Source organism: Castor canadensis, chromosome 2 (genome assembly GCF_047511655.1).
Source record: "Castor canadensis chromosome 2, mCasCan1.hap1v2, whole genome shotgun sequence".
Lineage (NCBI taxonomy): Eukaryota > Metazoa > Chordata > Mammalia > Rodentia > Castoridae > Castor > Castor canadensis.
Window position 1 is genome coordinate 25,880,127 of NC_133387.1, and position 8,263 is coordinate 25,888,389.

Here is an 8,263-nt window from a genome sequence, read left to right on the forward strand (position 1 = left end):
GTCGTCAACCACCTGAAGATGTGGAGGAAGAACTTCTAGATAGAGGGTACAGCAAAGTTTCCAAAGGGAGAAGCAAGTTGAAGAGTATTCCAGAAGAATGATTACCAGTATAGCTGAGAAAAGAGAAAGATGATAAAATGTGAGGGCAGAAATGCAGGCAGGGGATGAAGGATGAAGGCTTGTGGGCCATGGTAAGTAGTCTGGTTGTTATTCAGTTTGTGAGGAGAATGGAGCATTTTAAGTAAATCAATAATATAATCTGATATAATGTCGCAAAGATCACTTTGGTTGCTATGGAGAATAGATTATAAATGGCAAGAGTAAAAATCCATGTCTTGAATAGATAGATTTGAATAAATGTTCTGTGGTAATGTGAGATGCTAAAAGGGGAAGCCTGGTGAAGGGTATATGGGGAACTTGGTACTATTTTGAACCTCTCTATAAGCAAAAATTACCTCAAAAGTAAAAAAAAAAAAAAAAAACTAGCTAGTAGAAACAGTGAAAAACACCTTCTTCTTTGAATGAAAACTAGAAGTTTTGAATTAGAGCAATGCCAAGAGCAAGTGAGTCTAGGGGAAAAGAATAATAAAGAAGGAAGAAGGAAGAATAACTGAACTTTGGATAGAGTAATTCTTTTTCTATGCTAGTTTCCATTTTTGAAAATAGGTACTATTACTACTATTACTATTTGCTGAGACTCACTGATTTCCAACTTGTTCCTAGTCCAACAATATCATAAAATAAGTAAAGCTGATTTCATTTTACATGTGAAGAATCTAAGGCTTAAAGTATTAACTTACTATATATAGGATGCAGGAAGCAGAGCCAGAATTTGAACCCAGGTGAAAAGGTGAATTGTAATTACAGGCATGGACCCCTGATTAATGATCATATTTATGCCTGAGATACTTAAAACTCCATTTGAATCATACTCTCAGCTTAAAATCTACACCTGCAGTTTCACACATCTGCTGGCTCTCTCTGATCTGGAGGTATTCCTTAATTTTCAGTGAAAATGAAGCTGAACATTTCTGTGGCTTATTTACAGTTAAGCCAAATTTTGTAGCAATGCCAAGAGGTACTTCTGGTATTATTGGTAAATACTTAAATGTTCCAAGACCTTTGGGATTGAATCTGGAAATCATATAAAGAAAGAAATGGAGCCTGATGCTGGTGGCTCATGCCTGTCATCCCAAGCTACACAGGAAGCTGAGATCAGGAGGACTGCAGTTCCAGGCAGCCTATAAAAAGTTTGCAAGACCCTGTCTCAACAGGAAAAAGCTGGGCACGGTGGCACATACCTATTATCCCTGCTAAGGCAAGAAGCTTAAAATAAAAATAGGATTAATGTCCAGGCCAGCCTGGGTAAAAGCAAGACCCTATTTCCAAAATCACCAGAGCAAAAAGGGCTAGAGGCATGGCTCAAGTGGTAGAGCAAGTACAGAAGCCCTGAGTTCAAATCCCTGGTACTGGGGCTGCTAGAATGGCTTAAGTGGTAGAGCATCTGCCTAGCAAGCATGAGGTCTTGAGTTTAAACTTCAGTTCTGCCAAAACAACAACAAAATCCCAGTACCAACACACACACCCATACCCACCCACACCCACACAAAGAAAAAAGAAGAATAAAGAGAAAGCGGAAGAAAACAAGACGCAGACTTTTAAGTATGTCTTGTTAACTTGTACCCTTCTTGACTGAGACCCTCTCCCTTCCCCTTGGGAAGATCTACTGGTCATATAGCTCAGACTTGGTGACTGTCAGACGTACTTTCCCCCTTCCCCTCTTAAATGGCTCATCATGGTATCCGTTTCAAGTTTGGGCTCTGCACAGATTTGAGACTGAAACCTGGCTCTGTAGTGGGCTGAAAGTAGCCTCAGAATAAGAGATCTGTCCTAATTCTCAGAACCTGTGATTGTTACCAGACTTGGAAAAAGGGCCTGTGCAGATGTGATTATCAATTAAGTTAGCGGTATGGTGACAAGGAAATCAGCCTGGAGTATCCAGGTGGACCCTAAATCCAGTGACAAGTGTCCCTAACAGGACACACAGGAGGAGGCAAAATGATCATGGAGGCACACTGAAGTGATGCAGTCACAGGCAAGGACTGCCCCCAGAAACTGGAAAAGGCAAGAGGCAAGCAAAGATTCTCCCTAGAACCCTTGGAGGGGGTACAGCCTTGCCAGATTAGCAACTTTGAGCTTTCAAAATTGTAAAAGAATTTCAGTTTAAGCCTCAAACTATGTGGTAATTTATTATAGTAGCCTCAAGAAACTAATACAGTCACTATTACTTCTGTAATCCTGAGAAAGCTTCTTACATCCCCCTGCAAAATGGGGAAATCTCATTTCCATATCATAGAGCTGTTGTGAGATTAAAATGTGCAAGAAACAAGTACCTACCAATGCCCCAGTAAATACTGCGAGTAAAATCATTATTATTACTGCTATACACAGCAATCAAAGAGCTAAACCACAGAGTCTGGGATGCGCCTGCACACCCATAGAAGGGCAGTTTCAAGGTTCCCAGCTGGACTTCTCCCTGCTGGCCTATATCAGTGATTGTGGCTAAGAGTGGCTTACTAGAGGCATTTTCCCAAGAGAGGAGGTAGCCAATAGTTGGGAGGCTTTCATCTTTACTCAAGCTTGGTAGTCCTTCTAAAGGAAAACAGCCTTGGGGCAAGCAGCCTCAGAAAGGCCCTTGCATTCTGTGACACTTTGTTACTGTTGTTAGCCACCTAGTATTTTCTTAGTGAGGTTTGTATAAATTGCTCTGGATGGGACCTGTAGGGAGAGTGCTTTTTGCCCATCCTTGTTTTTCTTCTTTCTTCTTTTTTTTTTTTTTGGACCCAGGATCTTGGGCATACTAAGTAATCACTCTACCACTGGGGTATAACCCCAGCCCCCATGCCTTCTGTCTTCTTTAAAGAGCAGAGTTCTTGGGGGAAAACAACAAAGGAATCTGAGGGCACTCAGAAGAGTGAGCAACTCTAGGACACCTATTTTGCCTTGAATCATTGGCTCAAGGAAGAAAAGCCATTCCCTTTATGATGTGGACAGTAATGGTATAGCTTGGCCTTACCATGAGATCAGAGGCAAAAAACAAAACAAAATAAAAAACCTGCCTTTTATAATGAACAGAAATGTCATGACCAGTTTGACCCTGGAGTTATTTGCACACGTGGGTGGGAGTGAGACATAGAAACACACAAACATGATGTGTTCATTGCCTTGGGTAGGAGAAGGTGACTATTTCTGCGTAGACTATTTCTCATCCTGTTTTTTCATTGCTAATTCACCAACCAGTATTGTTCTTTCGCTTTTTGGAGGGCAATTTTCACACTACTTTTCTTTTTCTTTCCTTCTGTTTCTCAAATCCCTCTTTTGTTTTTGCTTATGTTCCTGCTCCCAATGGACTCCCTTATGGGGTCCAAAAGCCTACTAGAGTAAGATGGTACCCTGCTGCTCCTGGCAAACCCTATGGGGCATTATGGACATCTAGTGGCTGCTCAGGATAATACTTCAGGGACATAATATGTATCAAGGTGGGGAGTAGTCTAGTCTGGGCAGTCCTGGGTCCTCTTTGTCCAGTCAATCCTTTAGATGACCACTTCTTTTACTTCCTATTAGGAGTCTAAAAGTCACTTGGAATGGCAAACCAGCTCTATCAAAGACCCAACTTTACCTTAACCCAGCAAGATACAACACCTGCATACAAGACCACAGAACACAGGCTTCTGAAAATAACTTCAAGCCCCAGGTTTAAATACCAATTAGCCATACAATGACATCTTGACAGATGGACTAAGCTCAGAAAGGACAGACTCTGGTATTAGTCATGTGATTTTAGAAAAGTCACTGTGCCTGAGATTCCTTAAGAACATCTGTAAAATGAGAGACTAAGTCCAGATAATCTCCAAGGTGTCTTTTAATGTTAACATTCTGTGATCTATGAGCCCTTTTAGTAGCTGGGAAAACATAGTCTGATCAGCTCTGCTCCGGCCCTGTGGATCTCTAGATTAAACTGAAGGAAGTATTCTCTTTTCAGCTTCATGGCCCATTTCCAAGGCTTGGCTACAATCCCAAAGGATCAACCTTCTTCTCAGAGCTACATGTCTGAGAATCATGGACTATTAGAGTTGCAAGGAACTTTCTAGTCCAGTTCTTTGATTTCATAAACGAGTAAACCAAGATTCAGAGCTATTTTAAAATTCACTGTGTCTAACGAGTGGCAGAAAAGCGGCCAGAACTCAGATATCCCCATCTTAACGCAGGGCCCATTCTTCAATACTGAGCCACTGACACAGGCCTTGCCCAGTCTCCATTGGCCTCTTTAGCTCTCTCTCCAGCTTTCTCACTGCAGTCTCTGTGTTAAACAGTAAGTGAACATTCTCAGCCCAACATTGCTTCCTTGTCTTCTTCTAGATTTGAGCTGCCTTCTTCCCTTCTTATTCCTTGGTGGCACCACTCCAAATCAAGGATGCAATTGGAACCAGGAGCTGTGAGGGGCACCATACCATAGCTAGAGGGTACTTGGTTTACCAAGATTAAAGGCTGCAGGCTACTTCAGGTCAGAACGCTGCGTGCTGAAGACCCCTTAGCCTCCCCTTTAGTCTGGTTTGTAGGTTCAAGGTGCTTGTGTAGCACAGCTGGCCTACAGAGGGCAAAGATGTTCAATGTACAGCTCCATGGAGGTTGAGAAGATTCACCCTCATCAAAAGCAGTTACAAACATTTACTGTGAGACAAGCTTATTTCTAAGCTTTAGTTTTGATCCAGATCAGCCCACCCTCCCATCTACCTTCACAGTGTGGGGGCAGCAGCTATCATTTGCTGGGCCTGAAGCTGAACAGATGGGCCTGAGTTTCCCTACACAAGCAGGAAACTAGCCCAGGCAGAGCCCCTCTTCTGCCTGAAGAGGGAGGGGCAGCCACACTCTAGACTGCCATCAGATCCTGGCCAAGGTCTCCTGTGACACTAGGACATTCTACCAGCTTGATGCTAGCTGTGACTCTGCAGATCCCTGTTGTGCTGGGTTCACATTGCCTGGTCCACAAGACAGTAGTGCCTGCCTGAAGCTGATGATATGTCGATGGAGCTTTAGTCAAGAATGCAAAGAGCCACTGAACCCTTGTATCAGGGTGAGATTTACTTCCATTTCTCTCATTCTTTTTCCTTGATTGGTCATCACCAGGGAAAGAAGTTTAAAGGATTTTTTTCTCAGACCCTTCCTGTCTCACCCCTTCAGCGTACCTCTTTGTCATACGTCCTTCACTGAACCTGCAGTCTGTCCCTGACCTTGCCTCCACTGTTTAAAATAGTCCCTGTTTAAAACAGAATAGATGCAGTGGACATTTTTGTTAGTGAGGAAAACTCTTGGTCTTGGTGTTCAAAGGCTGGCTTGAAGGCCAGCTGTCAGTTTCTGGCTGTAAAACTGTGAGCAAGTTATTTTACCTGCCTGAGGAAGGCACCCTCATCTGTAAAATGGAGACAACAGGGACAACTATTTCACCAGGTAAATCAAGATGAATTTAGAACAGATACTTAAGTTCTTAATGTGGTGGGTAGAACACAGTAAGTGACTGTGGCCAATCATGAACTGGGTGGATGAAACCTGAGTCCTTATCCCACTTTGGGAAAATACTTTGGGCAATCACTTCCATGACTAAATTCTCTGACATCTGAGTTCTGTCAGGGTTCGAATCCCAGATCTAGGCAACACAGGTGACCATTCATGAAACAGGTAATAAGAGCTCATGGGAGGATTAACAGTGATACAATAAGGGTTCAATGAATATCACCTATTAAAATTTATTTGACTGCATATGTAAATAGAAAGGTCTTGGTAAAGGATGGGGACACCTACAATGGAAATGTTCTAGGATTTGAATACCCAGAATAATCTCAGTAGGGTGTGGTAGAATCCAGAAAGCTAAGAAATCCTGGGCCTCCTGGTTCTTAATCAACAGCCCATGTGCACGCAATGAGAGTTTAACAAGCATGCCTGTCAGATACCACACAGGGAGGGAGGCTGGGAAGGAGTCTGGACCCAGCACTGGGAAGGGAGGGATACTGAACAGATGCTATATTCTATTGGACCTGCACCCCAGGGCTTAGCTACACATCAGCCCACCCCTTACTTGGCAGAGATGGGTCGTTTTGGGGGGTGGGGCGGTGGGAAAAGGCTGACCTAGTCTCCTTCTCAGCTGTGTCCCAGCCTCTTCCCTAAGCAAAAACAGGGGCCGGAATACCCTTTCAAACAAACTGCTTCAGCAGGTTGCTACGCAGTTCTCAGGCAGTCAGTCCCAGGAAGAGAAGGGCTGGTGAAGCTCACTGGGCAGAAGCCGCCATCCCCATTCCCTGTGCGCAGGGGAGAGAAAAGGGGCGACACAGAGCCAGGGCTGCAGCTCCATGAATGAATCGTGGGTTGTGCCGTGGGTTCTGGGAGTTAACCTCAATCCTTCCCAGGTTGTTATTCCCCCAGTTGCTTGCACATGGTCTTTCCTTCCACAGTTTCCCGCCCCCGCAGCCCTCATTAAGAAAACTATCATTTAAAGCCCTACTTAGAGCTCAGGAGGGGTGAGAGAGCATGTGAGAGACCGGCAGGAAGGACAGACATCAGTGCAGCGGCAATGCCCAGGCTCGTAGTGCTCTGGTTGCAAGCAGTCCCTGCCGGCCGCCGGCCCTTGAGTGCCCACCGTCATGCAGCTCCAAACTCCGAGCCGCGCAGCGAGGCGCCCTGTCAACATTCGGTGGGGCAGAGAATGACGCGGGCTGGGTGGGAGGCCCGCCAACTGCAGCAGCCCCGCCGCGGGCAGCCGCGCCCCCAGCTCGCCCGCCCCTGAGCCCAGGACCCTAGGGCCGGAAGGTGCCGGGAGGCCGAAAGCGAGTCGGGGCGGGGGCCGCGCCGTCTCCTGCTGCAGCCCCGCGCGGCTCCAGCCTATCAGCGGCCACCAAGCAGCTCGCTCCGACCCGACCAAAATAGCTGCGAACGCCTGCGACTTGCGCGCGGCCCCTCACTTGACGCTCACTCTGGCTCGCTCGCCCGTTCGCTCGCTTGCCCGGCCCGCTTCCCTCGTCCGGAGGGGGCGGGGAGGAAGCGGCCGGGGAGGGGGGAGGGGGGTGGGGAGAGAAGGAAGGAAGAAGGGAGGGAGGAAGGCAGGCGGCCGGCCGGTGGACGAGGAACGGACGGACGCGGCGCTGGAAGGCGCCGGCGTTAACCCCTCGAGGGCAGGCGGCGAAGGGGTAGCCGTGTTAATACATAAGAGCACTGCATCACGCTAATCTCCCCAGAACAGTATGCGTCAGCAGTACATTCACGTTCTGACTGAAGGACAAAAGGATGAGAGAGCAGTCTGCGCGGCTGCTGCCTGCAACACCGCGAGCCCGGCGCGAGGAGGAGACGGTGGGCGCCGAGTGCAGGGGCCCCGCTGCTGCTGCCGCCGCCGCCACCGCTAGCCAGCGGGGACCATGTTCCTGGGCTCCGGAGCGTTTCCCGCAGCCGCGACCCCCGCTGCTCACGCCGCCGCCAGCACTTGGAACGCCGCAGCAGTCCGCTGGCAGCGCAGTCACTGAAGGGGCCGAGAGCCCCAGCTGCGAACTCGCCCTCTCCGCACGAAGCCCCGGCTGGCGGCGCGCCGGGGACACAGGAGCGGCAGGCGGGCGGTTGCGCGCCGCCCGGGGCTGCTGCTGCTGCTGCTGCTGCGGCGGCGGCCGCCGGACCCGCGCCCGCCCCCGGACTCCCTGAAGGGGCCTGCGGTGCGGGCGAGACCGCGGGCGCCGTGCTCTCCGCGGCCCGCGGACCGGTCCCCGCGCAGCGTCAGCGTCCACGCTGCTGCCCCTCAGCTGTACGGATTAATGTTCCTCGCGCCAGCAGACGGCGGAGTGGAGAAGTCAGTCTAGTTTTTGTCTTTTTAACCCTTCGGAGAAGAGGCAGGAGAAAGGGGGTGTGTGTCTGGGGAGGGCGAAGGCGCTGCGAATACCTCCTCTTAACTCTCGCAGCCCCGCGAGCTCACGACTGCAATCAGCTGCCGCCGGCCCGGAGCGGCCAACGCCGCGAGAGCAGAGCGCAGCAGCAGCGAGCGAGAGAGCGAGCTTCGGGGCGCCCCCGCACCCTCCCAGCGGCGGCCCTGGGAGCGGGCTGGGGGCGCCGGAGGCACACTTTGGCGATGAAGTGCCTTCCCCCGCGGTTGGAGCGCTCCAGTGCCAGGGTCCAAGGACAAAGCAGGGAAGCGCTGGTGGCGCCGCTCCTCGGGCTAAGGGGGGGGCAT

General features: G+C 49.2%; 1 protein-coding gene across 1 annotated transcript in view; it reads right to left on the reverse strand.

Moving 5' to 3' along the window:
• The window catches only part of Snd1 (staphylococcal nuclease and tudor domain containing 1), a 436,904-nt gene that overhangs the window by 49,974 nt on the left and 378,667 nt on the right, over window positions 1–8,263 (reverse strand). The gene's annotated exons all lie outside the window — the stretch shown is intronic.